Raw genomic sequence first — 14,229 nt, forward strand, 5'->3', positions numbered from 1 at the left:
GTAGTAAGTACATTCACAACCATCACTATCATGTATCTCTAGATCTTTTCTACCTTCCCAAACTGAAACTGTCCCATTAAACACTAATGCTCCTTCTCCCTCCCTCAGCTCCTGGCTCCCACCATTCTACTGTCTTGTCTCTGTGAATTTGACTCCTATAGGCCTCTTAAATAAGTGGAAGTATACAGTATTTGTCCCTTTGTGTCTAGTGATATAATGTAACTGGGGAGAAATGAGATGGAATAGGAAAGACAAGCATCAGGAAAATTAGGATCACCTCTGTTCTGGCAGTTTCTCTCCCATCTATTCCTTGGGAATTGTACACCCCAGTTTTCCTAGGGAAGTTCCAGGAAACTTGATAACTGTTTATTCAAACTCAATATTAATAGTGTCTCATTTCAGCTTCAGAAGGAAATTCAATAGTTATCCTATTCACCCAGAAATCTTATCAAGATGGGGCTCTGGGTGGCCTAGTCAGTTGAGCATCTGATTCTTTATCTCAGCTTGGTCTTGACCTCAGGGTCATGGTTCAAGCACAATGTTGGACTCCATGCTGGGTGTGAAGGCTACTTTTTAAAAAAATCTGATCATGATCATTAAGGCACAATAATGTATTAGATGATTTGGACCTTAAGATAGGATTTAGATTCTCCTAACAAATGGCAGTGGGTAGGGGGCGTGGAATCATGGGAAAATAACAAGACGGGGTACCTGGATGTCTCAGATGTTTACTCTGCCTTTGGCTCCGGTCATGATCTCCAGGTCCTGGGATCAAGTCCCACAATGGGCTCATACCTCAACAGGGAGCCTGCTTCTCCTCTGCCTCTCCCCCTGCTTGGGATGTTTCTCTCAAATGAATAAGTAAAAACATTTTTTTAAAAAGGAAAAAAAAAAGAGAGAGTGAGTTATGATTATTTTGCAATGATAGAAACAAGACTGTTCATGACCAAGAGTCCTGGGCAATGCATAAAGAGAGGAGTACAGATATAAATAATCCTGCAGGGACTATCATTTAAGTGGGGAGTCCAAAATAATCCCCCAGTTCCATTAGAGCTATGCTAACAGGAATAGTTGCATAAGCAAAAAGCAGATATCCATATGGGTATATATACCATGTGGCTGCAGATTCAGAATTTCTTATTGTCGTTGACTTCATACATTTTCCAGTTCTATGAACACAGAAAGATTAAGACAAATGCTGATATTAGACTTTTCTGCTGATCATCCCCCATAGTGCCCTCTTGATTTCCTTGTTCCTCAACCTGTAGATGAAGGGGTTCAGCATAGGGGTGACCACAGTGTACATCACCGAGACCACTGCACCCTTCCTGAGGGAGGAGGAGATAGATGAACTGAGGTACACTCCAAGGCCTGTTCCATAAAACAAGCAAACAACCAACAGGTGGGAGCTACAGGTAGAAAAGTCTTTGTACTTCCCACCTGTGGATGAGACTCGCAGAATGGAGGAAACAATTCATGTATAAGAAAAAAAGATCCCTGAGAGGGGTACATCACCAAAGATGGCACCCATAAAATACATTAGTATTGTGTGGATGGAGGTATCAGAGCAGGCAAGGTGGAAGAGTTGAGGTGCATCACAAAAGAAATGATGAATTTCCACATTTGTGCAGAAGGTGAGTTGAGACACCATCAAACAATGAATCTGAGAGTCCAAAACGCTGCTGAAAAATGACATCAGGACGAAGAAGTCATGGAGGCTTGGGTTCATGATGACTGCATAGTTCAGGGGGTGACAAATGGCCACAAAACGTTCATAGGCCATCACAGCCAGGAGCAGATTGTCCACACACCCAAACAGGAAAAAAAAGGACACCTGAGTTAGGCAGCCTGCATAGGTGATAGACTTGCTGTGTGTTTGAATGTTCACCAGCATCTTGGGGATTGTGGTGGTGCTGAAACCAATGTCAGCCAAGGACAGGTTGGAGAGGAAGAAGTACATGGACGTGTGGAGGTCGGAGTCAGAGTTGACAGCCAAGATGATGAGCAGGATCCCAAGCATGGTGACCCGGTACATGGACAAGAACAGCTTAAAGAGAATGGGCTCCAGTTCTGGATCATCTGAGAGGCCCAGGAGAAGGAACTCTGAGACAGCTGTTAGATTCTGTGGTTCCATGCAATTGGGACACCTCTCAAAAGAGAAGAGAGTATTGAATAAACAAAACAAGTGTAGAGACACCCAGCTAAGTGTGCCTGTTTTGGTTCAAGCAATTCACACTTGCCCAGCATACATCCAACTACCTTCAGAAATATTTCTCAATTGTAAACTCTTCTTAGAACTCTTTCCTTACTGGTGTCTGAGCTATTTACCTATTTGTATATACACCCACTATCAAGACATTGAGCCAAAGAATATTAGAGAAACACACAAATATACAATCATAGAAATACCTAATTTTACTTGGCTTTAGAACTCATATTTGTTGCCAGTAAAAATTGAGTTTTCTTGCCTCCCCTGCATGATCCCATTCCCCTGCATTTCAGCTGCCCAAAGACAAACACTGTCATGAACGTGGTAGATATATTTTCCTTTCAATGTTTCCATAATATTAGTACTGATTTATGCATCCATAAACAGTTTTCTTTAAAACTTACTTAATACTAGAATAATACGGGGCACCTGGGTGGCTCAGTGGGTTAAAGCCTCTGCCTTCGGCTCAGGTCATGATCCCAGGGTCCTGGGATCGAGGCCCACATGGGGCTCTCTGCTCTGCAGGGAGCCTGCTTCCTCCTCTCTCTCTGCCTACCTCTCTGCTTAGTTGTGATTTCTCTCTGTCAAATAAATATTGAAAAAAATACTATAATAATACACTTATTGTTTCCTGAGTTCTCACTTACCACAGTAATGTGTATTAAGTGTATGTGAAGTATATACATCTATTTCTTTTTTCCCCCATTTTATTTATTTTTTTCAGCATAACAGTATTAATTGTTTTTGCACAACACCCAGTGCTCCATGCAAAACGTGCCCTCCCTATTACCCACCACCTGTTCCCCCAACCTCCCACTCCTGACCCTTCAAAACCCTCAGGTTGTTTTTCAGAGTCCATAGTCTCTTATGGTTCGCCTCCCCTCCCCAATGTCCATAGCCCCCTCCCCCTCTCCCAATCCCACCTCCCCCCAGCAACCCCCAGTTTGTTTTGTGAGATTAAGAGTCATTTATGGGGGGGGAGTCAAGATGGCGTGGAAGTAGGAGGAGGCACCATTTCAACCTGTACCCTAAAGTGAGCTGATTACCTACCAAAGAACTCCGATCACCCATGAAATCAACCTGAGATCAGAATTATACACGTCTGGATCTCTACAGGAGCAGAAGACGCCAGTGGCAGGTAAAGCAGACTGGGAACATCCGAAGATAAACAAAAGGGGGAGGGAGCCACCAGAGGTGACCTATCAGAAAGTAACACCCCAACACGAGAGTGCTCTGCATCTGGGGACCAGCATTAACTTGGAGTCTGGTTGAAAGCACTCAAAAAACAAAGAGCAAAGGATCGCGGGGGGGTAATAGTGGGAACCTGGGCGGTTAGGGTCAGGGACCTAAGTCCCCGGACCCAGGACAGCCTCCCCTGGCGCGGAGCCAGAGAGAGTGCGGCGGAGAAATCAGGTCTCCGTCCCTGAGCGGCCACTGCACCTGAACGCCAGCGTGCCCGAGAACGAGTGGGGTCTGGCTCCCGTGAGGGGCTGGGAGCCTGGCCAGACGGCAATCCTGAAACGCGCGCGTCCCACACCCTCCCTTGGGAAAGGTGCTCATAGGCGCTAGCCTGGAGCTCTGGCAGCCAGAAAAACCAGACATTCCCAGCCCGGGACAGCGGGAAAATCTCAGTGCGCGATCTCTGCTCGGAACCTCTCTGGCGGTCTGGAGCTGCCTAGACAGCCACCGCTGCCCTGGTTTTGGGTACAACGAGGAGCTCCTGCATCCCCAGGGACAGTGACTCAGAACCGACTCTGCCAGCAGCTTTTGCAAAACATTCTGAGGCTTCTCTCTGAGAGGGAGGTTGGGGTGCTGTTTGCTCTCCTCTAAACCTCCAAAAACCATCAAAAGCTGTCAAGGCGAGAGAAAGCAGATGAAAGAGCATAAAAACCCCCAGAGAACAAAAGGCTGAAAAAAAAAACAGTTTCCTGAAAAAAAAAAAGAGCTCACCCCCTTGAGGGGAGTGGGAGGACTTAACTCAGGGAACATCATTGTCTGAAAACCCACGTGGCAGGCCCCTCCCCCAGAAAACCAACCAGGAAGGAAGAAAAAAAAAAAAAAAAAGACTACAAGAGAACAATCACCACTACTTCATAAATACAACTTTTATTTTTAACTCTTTACCAATATTCTGGTTCTTTTTAAATTTTTTAACCTATTTTTTATACTTTTTATAATTTTTTAACCTATTTACCATCACACTGAGATGTCCAGTACATCAAATTCTTTAATAACCTTCTAACCTGAACTTTTTGATACATATACCCGTGTTTTTCTTTTGTTTTTCTATTTTTTTAATTCTTTTTAATTTTAACTTAGTTTAGTCTAGTTTATTCTTTTTTAATTTTTATTTTCTACTATACATATAGAGTTAAACTTCAAGGTAATCCCCTTTCCCCAATCAATGCTACCCCTATAGGCAAACCAGTTTCTAATCCCCCTGTAACTTAGGAAAGTTGAGTCCCTTAACAAAAACATCAAGATACCTTCAGGAAGAATCAAAATAACCTTCCTCACCCACACTGAGAATCTATAACCATTCTCCCAATTTTTCCTTCTGTCAGTGTTTCTGTGAATTTGTGTTTGTCCTAATAATATATAAACCTTATACTTGGGGTTCTTTCTGATGAGGTTCTTCCCTTTTTTTTTGCTTATATATACATATTTTTTTCTCTTGTCATATACTTTTATCACTCTTTTTGTCTGTCTGTTTTTGTTTGTATACTCCACAAATCTTACCTTGTGGCCCATTTGGGCTGAGCCTTCTCTTTTATCTTCCCTTTTTTTCCTATCTCTCTCTCTCTTTTTTTTTCCCTTTTTTTTCCTTTTTTTCCCTCTTTTCTTTCCCCTTTTTTTTTCTTTCTTCTTCTCTATTTCTTTTTCTTTTCTTTTTTCTCTCATTTGGGTGGGGAATCCTGATTGCACAGAAGCGTTCCAGGGTGAACATTGACTGCACCACAATCGATAAGTCCAGCTGCATCTGTTTAGTCATCTCTTACCAAAATGACTAGGAGGAGGAATACCCAACAGAAGAAAAATACAGAGGATGGGCCTTCGGCAACAGAGCTAATGGTTATCGACATAGACAATATGTCAGAAAAGGAATTCAGACTAACAATTATCCAGGCAATAGCTAGGTTGGAGAAAGCCATGGATGACCAAACAGAATTGATTAGGGCAGAACTGAAAGCCACCAGGGATGATGTTCACAATGTTAGGGCAGAACTGAAAGCCACCAGGGATGATGTTCAAAATGCTCTCAATGAGTTCCAATCCAATCTAAATTCTCTAAAAGCTAGGGTAACTGAGACAGAAGATAGAATTAGTGATCTGGAGGACAAACAGATAGAGAGAAAGGATCAGGAGGAAGCCTGGAACAAACAGCTCAGAAGCCACGAAAACAGAATCAGGGAAATAAACGATGCCATGAAACGTTCCAACATCAGAATTATTGGAATCCCTGAAGGGGAAGAAAAAGAAAGAAGTCTAGAAGATATAGTGGAAGAAGTTGTCTATGAAAATTTTCCCAATCTCACGAATGGAAACAACGTTCATGTACTAGAGGCAGAAAGATTTCCTCCCAAGATTTTAGATTCTCGAAAGTCCTCACGGCACCTTATCGTTAAAATGGGGAATTATGTTTCAAGAGAGACCCTCTTAAAAGCAGCTAGGACAAAGAAGCGTCTTACATACAGAGGAAAGCCCATTAGAATAACGTCAGACCTTTCCACAGAGACTTGGAAAGCCAGGAAGGGCTGGCAAAATATATTCAGAGTACTAAATGAGAAGAACATGCAACCAAGAACACTCTATCCAGCAAGACTGACATTTAAAATGGAAGGAGAGATAAAGAGTTTCCAAGACCGGCAAGGCTTAAAAGACTATGCAACCACCAAACCGACACTGCAGGAAATATTAAGGGGGGTCCTATAAAAGAGAAAAAATCCTAAGAATATCATTGAACAGAAATATAGAAACAATCTATAGACAGAAAGACGTCAAAGGCAACACGATGTCAATAAAAACCTATCTCTCAATAATCACTCTCAATGTGAATGGCCTAAATGCGCCCATAAAACGACACAGGGTTGCAGATTGGATAAAACGACAGGACCCATCCATATGTTGTCTACAAGAGACCCATTTTGAACCTAAGGATACACCCAGACTGAAAGTGAAGGGATGGAGAAGCATCTTTCATGCCAATGGGCCTCAAAAGAAGGCCGGAGTAGCGATTCTCATATCAGATAAATTAGATTTTAAACTAAAGACTGTAGTCAAAGATACAGAAGGACACTACATAATTCTTAAAGGGACTATCCGACAAGACGATCTAACAATTGTGAATATCTATGCCCCCAATATGGGAGCACCCAGTTACATAAGAAAACTATTAATCAAGATAAAGAGTCATATTGATATGAATACAATAATAGTAGGAGATCTTAATATGCCTCTCTCAGAAATAGACAGATCATCGAGGCAGAAAATTAATAAAGAAATAAGAGCATTGAATGAAACATTGGACCAGATGGACCTCATCGACGTATATAGAACATTCCACCCTAAAACAACAGAATACTCATTCTTCTCAAGTGCACATGGAACCTTCTCCAGAATAGACCACATACTGGGTCACAAAGCAGGACTCAACCGATACCAAAAAACTGACATTATTCCCTGCATATTCTCCGATCACAATGCTTTGAAACTGGAGCTCAATCACAAGGAAAAGTTCAGAAGGAACTCAAACACCTGGAAGCTAAAGACCACCTTGCTTAAGAATGCTTGGATCAACCAGGAGATCAAAGACAAACTTAAACAATTCATGGAAACCAATGAGAATGAAGACACCTCGGTCCAAAACCTATGGGATACAGCAAAGGCGGTTCTAAGGGGGAAATACATAGCCATCCAAGCCTCCCTCAAAAACATTGAAAAATCCAGAATACACCAGCTGTCTCTACACCTTAAAGAACTAGAGAATCAACAGCAAATCAAACAACTCCACATGCAAGAAGGGAAATAATCAAGATTAGAGCAGAGATCAATGAGGTAGAAACGAGAGATACAGTAGAACGTATCAATGAAACTAGAAGCTGGTTTTTTGAGAGAATCAATAAGATCGATAAACCACTGGCCACACTAATCCAAAAGAAAAGAGAGAAAGCCCAAATTAATAAAATTATGAATGAAAAGGGAGAGATCACAAATAACACCAAGGAAATAGAAACAATCATCAGAAATTATTACCAACAGTTATATGCCAATAAGCTAAGCAACCTAGATGAAATGGATGCATTCCTGGAAAGCCACAAACTCCCAAAACTGAACCAGGAAGAAATTGACAACCTGAATAGACCGATATCTAGCAATGAGATTGAAGCAGTGATCAAAAACCTCCCAAAAAACAAGAGCCCAGGACCTGACGGATTCCCTGGGGAATTCTACCAAACTTTCAAAGAAGAAATAACACCAATTCTCCTGAAGCTGTTCCAAAAAATTGAAGCAGAAGGAAAACTTCCAGACTCTTTTTATGAAGCCAGCATTACCCTGATCCCCAAACCAGGCAAAGACCCTACCAAAAAGGAGAATTTCAGACCAATATCACTGATGAATATGGATGCAAAGATTCTCAACAAGATCCTAGCAAACAGGATCCAGCAGCACATTAAAAAGATTATCCACCATGACCAGGTGGGATTCATCCCTGGGTTGCAAGGTTGGTTCAACATTCGCAAATCAATCAGTGTGATAGAACACATCAATAAGAGAAGAGAGAAGAACCACATGGTCCTCTCAATTGATGCAGAAAAAGCATTTGACAAAATCCACCATCCGTTCCTGATGAAAACGCTTCAAAGTATAGGGATAGAGGGAACATTCCTGAACTTCATAAAATCTATCTATGAAAGACCCACAGCAAATATCATCCTCAATGGGAAAAAGTTGAAAGCCTTCCCGTTGAGATCAGGAACACGACAAGGATGCCCACTCTCACCACTCTTGTTCAACATAGTATTAGAAGTTCTAGCAACGGCAATCAGACAACAAAGAGAAATAAAAGGTATCCAAATTGGCAAGGAAGAAGTCAAACTCTCTCTCTTCGCAGATGACATGATTCTTTATATGGAAAACCCCAAAGACTCCACCCCCAAACTACTAGAACTCATACAGCAATTCAGTAACGTGGCAGGATACAAAGTCAATGTACAGAAATCAGTGGCTTTTTTATACACCAACAATGAAAATACAGAAAGGGAAATTAGAGAATCGATTCCATTTACTATAGCACCAAGAACCATAAGATACCTGGGCATAAACCTAACCAAAGAAGTAAAGGACCTATACTCGAGGAACTACAGAACACTCATGAAAGAAATTGAAGAAGACACAAAAAGATGGAACACTGTTCCATGCTCTTGGATTGGAAGAATAAACATTGTTAAAATGTCTATACTGCCTAGAGCAATCTATACTTTTAATGCCATTCCGATCAAAATTCCACCGATATTTTTCAAAGAGCTGGAGCAAATAATCCTAAAATTTGTATGGAGCCAGAAGAGACCCCGAATTGCTAAGGAAATGTTGAAAAACAAAAACAAAACTGACGGCATCACGTTACCCGATTTCAAGCTTTACTACAAAGCTGTGATCACCAAGACAGCGTGGTACTGGCATAAAAACAGACACATAGACCAGTGGAACAGAGTGGAGAGCCCAGATATGGACCCTCAACTCTATGGTCAAATAATCTTCGACAAAACAGGAAAAAATATTCAATGGAAAAAAGACAGTCTCTTCAATAAATGGTGCTGGGAAAACTGGACAGCGATATGTAGAAGAATGAAACTTGACCATTCTCTTACACCGTACACAAAGATAAACTCGAAATGGATAAAAGACCTCAACGTGAGACAGGAATCTATCAGAATCCTGAGAACATAGGCAGTCACCTCTTCGATATCAGCCACAGCAACTTCTTTCAAGATATGTCTCCAAAGGCCAAGGAAACAAAAGCAAAAATGAACTTTTGGGACTTCCTCAAGATCAAAAGCTTCTGCACAGCAAAGGAAACAGTCAACAAAACAAAGAGGGAAACCACGGAATGGGAGAAGATATTTGCAAATGACAGTACAGACAAAGGTTGATATCCAGGATCTATAAAGAACTTCTCAAACTCAACACACACAAAACAGATAATCATATCAAAAAATGGGCAGAAGATATGAACAGACACTTCTCCAACGAAGACATACATATGGCTATCAGACACATGAAAAAATGTTCATCATCACTAGCCATCAGGGAGATTCAAATTAAAACCACATTGAGATACCACCTGACACCAGTTAGAATGGCCAAAATTAGCAAGACAGGAAACAACGTGTGTTGGAGAGGATGTGGAGAAAGAGGAACCCTCTTACACTGTTGGTGGGAATGCAAGTTAGTGCAGCCACTTTGGAGAACAGTGTGGAGATTCCTGAAGAAATTAAAAATAGAGCTTCCCTATGACCCTGCAATTGCACTGCTGGGTATTTACCCCAAAGATACAGATGTAGTGAAAAGAAGGGCCATTTGCACCTCAATGTTTATTGCAGCAATGGCTACGGTCGCCAAACTGTGGAAAGAACCAAGATGCCCTTCAACGGATGAATGGATAAGGAAGATGTGGTCCATATACACAATGGAGTATTATGCCTCCATCAGAAAGGACGAATACCCAACTTTTGTAGCAACATGGACGGGACTGGAAGAAATTATGCTGAGTGAAATAAGTCAAGCAGAGAGAGTCAAGTATCATATGGTCTCACTTATTTGTGGAGCATAACAAATAACATGGAGGACATGGGGAGATGGAGAGGAGAGGGAGTTGAGGGAAACTGGAAGGGGAGATGAACCATGAGAGACTATAGACTCTGAAAAACAACTAGAGGGTTATGAAGAGGCGGCAGGGGGGTGGGGGGGTTGGGAGGTTGAGGGACCAGGTGGTGGGTAATGAGGAGGGCACGTACTGCATGGAGCACTGGGTGTGATGCCAAAACAATGAACACTGTTATGCTGTAAATAAACAAATAAAAAAAAAAAGAGTCATTTATGGTTTGTCTCCCTCCCAATCCCATCTTGTTTCATTTATTCTTCTCCTATCCCCCTAACCCCCCATGTTGCTTCTCCATGTCCTCATATCAGGGAGATCATATGATAGTTGTCTTTCTCCGATTGACTTATTTCACTAAGCATGATACGCTCTAGTTCAATCCACGTCGTCGCAAATGGCAAGATTTCATTTCTTTTGATGGCTGCATAGTATTCCATTGTGTATATATACCACATCTTCTTTATCCATTCATCTGTTGATGGACATCTAGGTTCTTTCCATAATTTGGCTATTGTAGACATTGCTGCTATAAACATTCGGGTACACGTGCCCCTTCGGATCACTACGGCTGTATCTTTAGGTAAATACCCAGTAGTGCAATTGCTGGGTCATAGGGTAGTTCTATTTTCAACATTTTGAGGAACCTCCATGCTGTTTTCCAGAGTGGTTGCACCAGCTTGCATTCCCACCAACAGTGGAGGAGGGTTCCCCTTTCTCCGCATCCTCGCCAGCATCTGTCATTTCCTGACTTGTTAATTTTAGCCATTCTATTTCAATTCAAAATGAGCACTTCAAAGAAGAACTAATTCCTATTCTCTTGAAACTGTTCCAAAAAATAGAAACGGAAGGAAAACTTCCAAACTCATTTTATGAGGCCAGCATCACCTTGATCCCAAAACCAGACAAGGATCCCACCAAAAAAGAGAACTACAGACCAATATCCTTGATGAACACAGATGCAAAAATTCTCGCCAAAATACTAGCCAATAGGATTCAACAGTACATTAAAAGGATTATTCACCACGATCAAGTGGGATTTATTCCAGGGCTGCAGGGTTGGTTCAACATCCGCAAATCAATCAATGTGATACAACACATTAATAAAAGAAAGAACAAGAACCATATGATACTCTCAATAGATGCTGAAAAAGCATTTGACAAAGTACAGCATCCCTTCCTGATCAAAACTCTTCAAAGTGTGGGGATAGAGGGCACATACCTCAATATTATCAAAGCCATTTATGAAAAACCCACCGCAAATATCATTCTCAATGGAGAAAAACTGAAAGCTTTTCCGTTAAGGTCAGGAACACGGCAGGGATGTCCATTATCACCACTGCTATTCAACATAGTACTAGAAGTCCTAGCCTCAGCAATCAGACAACATAAAGAAATTAAAGGCATCCAAATTGGTAAAGAAGAAGTCAAACTATCACTCTTCGCAGATGATATGATACTATATGTGGAAAACCCAAAAGACTCCACTCCAAAACTGCTAGAACTTGTACAGGAATTCAGTAAAGTGTCAGGATATAAAATCAATGCACAGAAATCAGTTGCATTTCTGTACACCAACAACAAGACTGAAGAAAGAGAAATTAAGGAGTCAATCCCATTTACAATTGTACCCAAAACTATAAGATACCTAGGAATAAACCTAACCAAAGAGACTAAGAATCTATACACAGAAAATTATAAAGTATTCATGAAAGAAATTGAGGAAGACACAAAAAAATGGAAAAATGTTCCATGCTCCTGGATTGGAAAAATAAATATTGTGAAAATGTCTATGCTACCTAAAGCAATCTACACATTTAATGCAATCCCTATCAAAATACCATCCATTTTTTTCAAAGAAATGGAACAAATAATCCTAAAATTTATATGGAACCAGAAAAGACCTCGAATAGCCAAAGGAATATTGAAGAACAAAGCCAAAGTTGGTGGCATCACAATTCCGGACTTCAAGCTCTATTACAAAGCTGTCATCATCAAGACAGCATGGTACTGGCACAAAAACAGACACATAGATCAGTGGAACAGAATAGAGAGCCCAGAAATCGACCCTCAACTCTATGGTCAACTAATCTTCGACAAAGCAGGAAAGAATGTCCAATGGAAAAAAGACAGCCTCTTCAATAAATGGTGCTGGGAAAATTGGACAGCCACATGCAGAAAAATGAAATTGGACCACCTCCTTACACCACACACGAAAATAGACTCCAAATGGATGAAGGACCTCAATGTGAGAAAGGAATCCATCAAAATCCTTGAGGAGAATGCAGGCAGCAACCTCTTCGACCTCAGCCGTAGCAACATCTTCCTAGGAACAACGGCAAAGGCAAGGGAAGCAAGGGCAAAAATGAACTATTGGGATTTCATCAAGATCAAAAGCTTTTGCACAGCAAAGGAAACAGTTAACAAAACCAAAAGACAACTGACAGAATGGGAGAAGATATTTGCAAACGACATATCAGATAAAGGGCTAGTATCCAAAATCTATAAGGAACTTAGCAAACTCAACACCCAAAGAACAAACAATCCAATCAAGAAATGGGCAGAGGACATGAACAGACATTTCTGCAAAGAAGACATCCAGATGGCCAACAGACACATGAAAAAGTGCTCCACATCACTCGGCATCAGGGAAATACAAATCAAAACCACAATGAGATATCACCTCACAGCAGTCAGAATGGCTAAAATTAACAAGTCAGGAAATGACAGATGCTGGCGAGGATGTGGAGAAAGGGGAACCCTCCTCCACTGTTGGTGGGAATGCAAGCTGGTGCAACCACTCTGGAAAACAGCATGGAGGTTCCTCAAAATGTTGAAAATAGAACTACCCTATGACCCAGCAATTGCACTACTGGGTATTTACCCTAAAGATACAAACATAGTGATCCGAAGGGGTACGTGTACCCGAATGTTTATAGCAGCAATGTCTACAATAGCCAGACTATGGAAAGAACCTAGATGTCCATCAACAGATGAATGGATAAAGAAGATGTGGTATATATACACAATGGAATACTATGCAGCCATCAAAAGAAATGAAATCTTGCCATTTGCGACGACGTGGATGGAACTAGAGCGTATCATGCTTAGTGAAATAAGTCAATCGGAGAAAGACAACTATCATATGATCTCCCTGATATGAGGACATGGAGAAGCAACATGGGTGGGTAGGGGGATAGGAGAAGAGTAAATGAAACAAGATGGGATTGGGAGGGAGACAAACCATAAATGACTCTTAATCTCACAAAACAAACTGGGGGTTGCTGAGAGGAGGTGGGATTGGGAGAGGGGGAGCGGGCTATGGACATTGGGGAGGGGAGGCGAACCATAAGAGACTATGTACTCTGAAAAACAACCTGAGGGTTTTGAAGGGTCAGGGGTGGGAGGTTGGGGCAACCTGAGGGTTTTGAAGGGTCAGGGGTGGGAGGTTGGGGGAACAGGTGGTGGGTAATGGGGAGGGCACGTTTTGCATGGAGCACTGGGTGTTGTGCAAAAAGAATGAATACTGTTACACTGAAAAAATAAATAAAATGAAAAAAAATGAGCACTTCAAAAATGACATAGTATTACCTGAAAGATGAACTTTATTATCTTAATTTTTTATTACAATATTCCCTTTTTATTTATTTTTTTAAAGATTTTATTTATTTTTTGTTTTGTTTTTTTGTTTTTGTTTTTGGTTTTTTTTGTTTATTTACAGCATAACGGTGTTCATTGTTTTGGCATCACTCCCAGTGCTCCATGCAGTACGTGCCCTCCCTATTACCCACCACCTGGTTCCTCAACTTCCCACCCCTCCCCCCGCCCCTTCAAAACCCTCTGGTGGTTTTTCATAGTCCATAGTCTCTCATGGTTCATCTCCCCTTCCAGTTTCCCTCAACTCCCTCTCCTCTCCATCTCCCCATGTCCTCCATGTTATTTGTTATGCTCCACAAATAAGTGAGACCATATGATACTTGACTCTCTCTGCTTGACTTATTTCGCTCAGCATAATCTCTTCCAGTCCCATCCATGTTGCTACAAAAGTTGGGTATTCGTCCTTTCTGATGGAGGCATAATACTCCATTGTGTATATGGACCACATCTTCCTTATCCATTCATCCATTGAAGGGCATCTTGGTTC

At 41.4% G+C, this 14,229-nt stretch overlaps 1 protein-coding gene and 1 pseudogene across 1 annotated transcript in view; both read right to left on the reverse strand.

Annotated features, from left to right (window-relative positions):
* The window catches only part of ZNF699 (zinc finger protein 699), a 415,566-nt gene that overhangs the window by 193,695 nt on the left and 207,642 nt on the right, over window positions 1-14,229 (reverse strand). The window lies entirely within an intron of this gene.
* LOC123932413 lies at window positions 1,205-2,191 on the reverse strand (annotated as a pseudogene).

Source organism: Meles meles, chromosome 20, assembly GCF_922984935.1.
Source record: "Meles meles chromosome 20, mMelMel3.1 paternal haplotype, whole genome shotgun sequence".
NCBI classification, from domain to species: Eukaryota; Metazoa; Chordata; class Mammalia; order Carnivora; family Mustelidae; genus Meles; species Meles meles.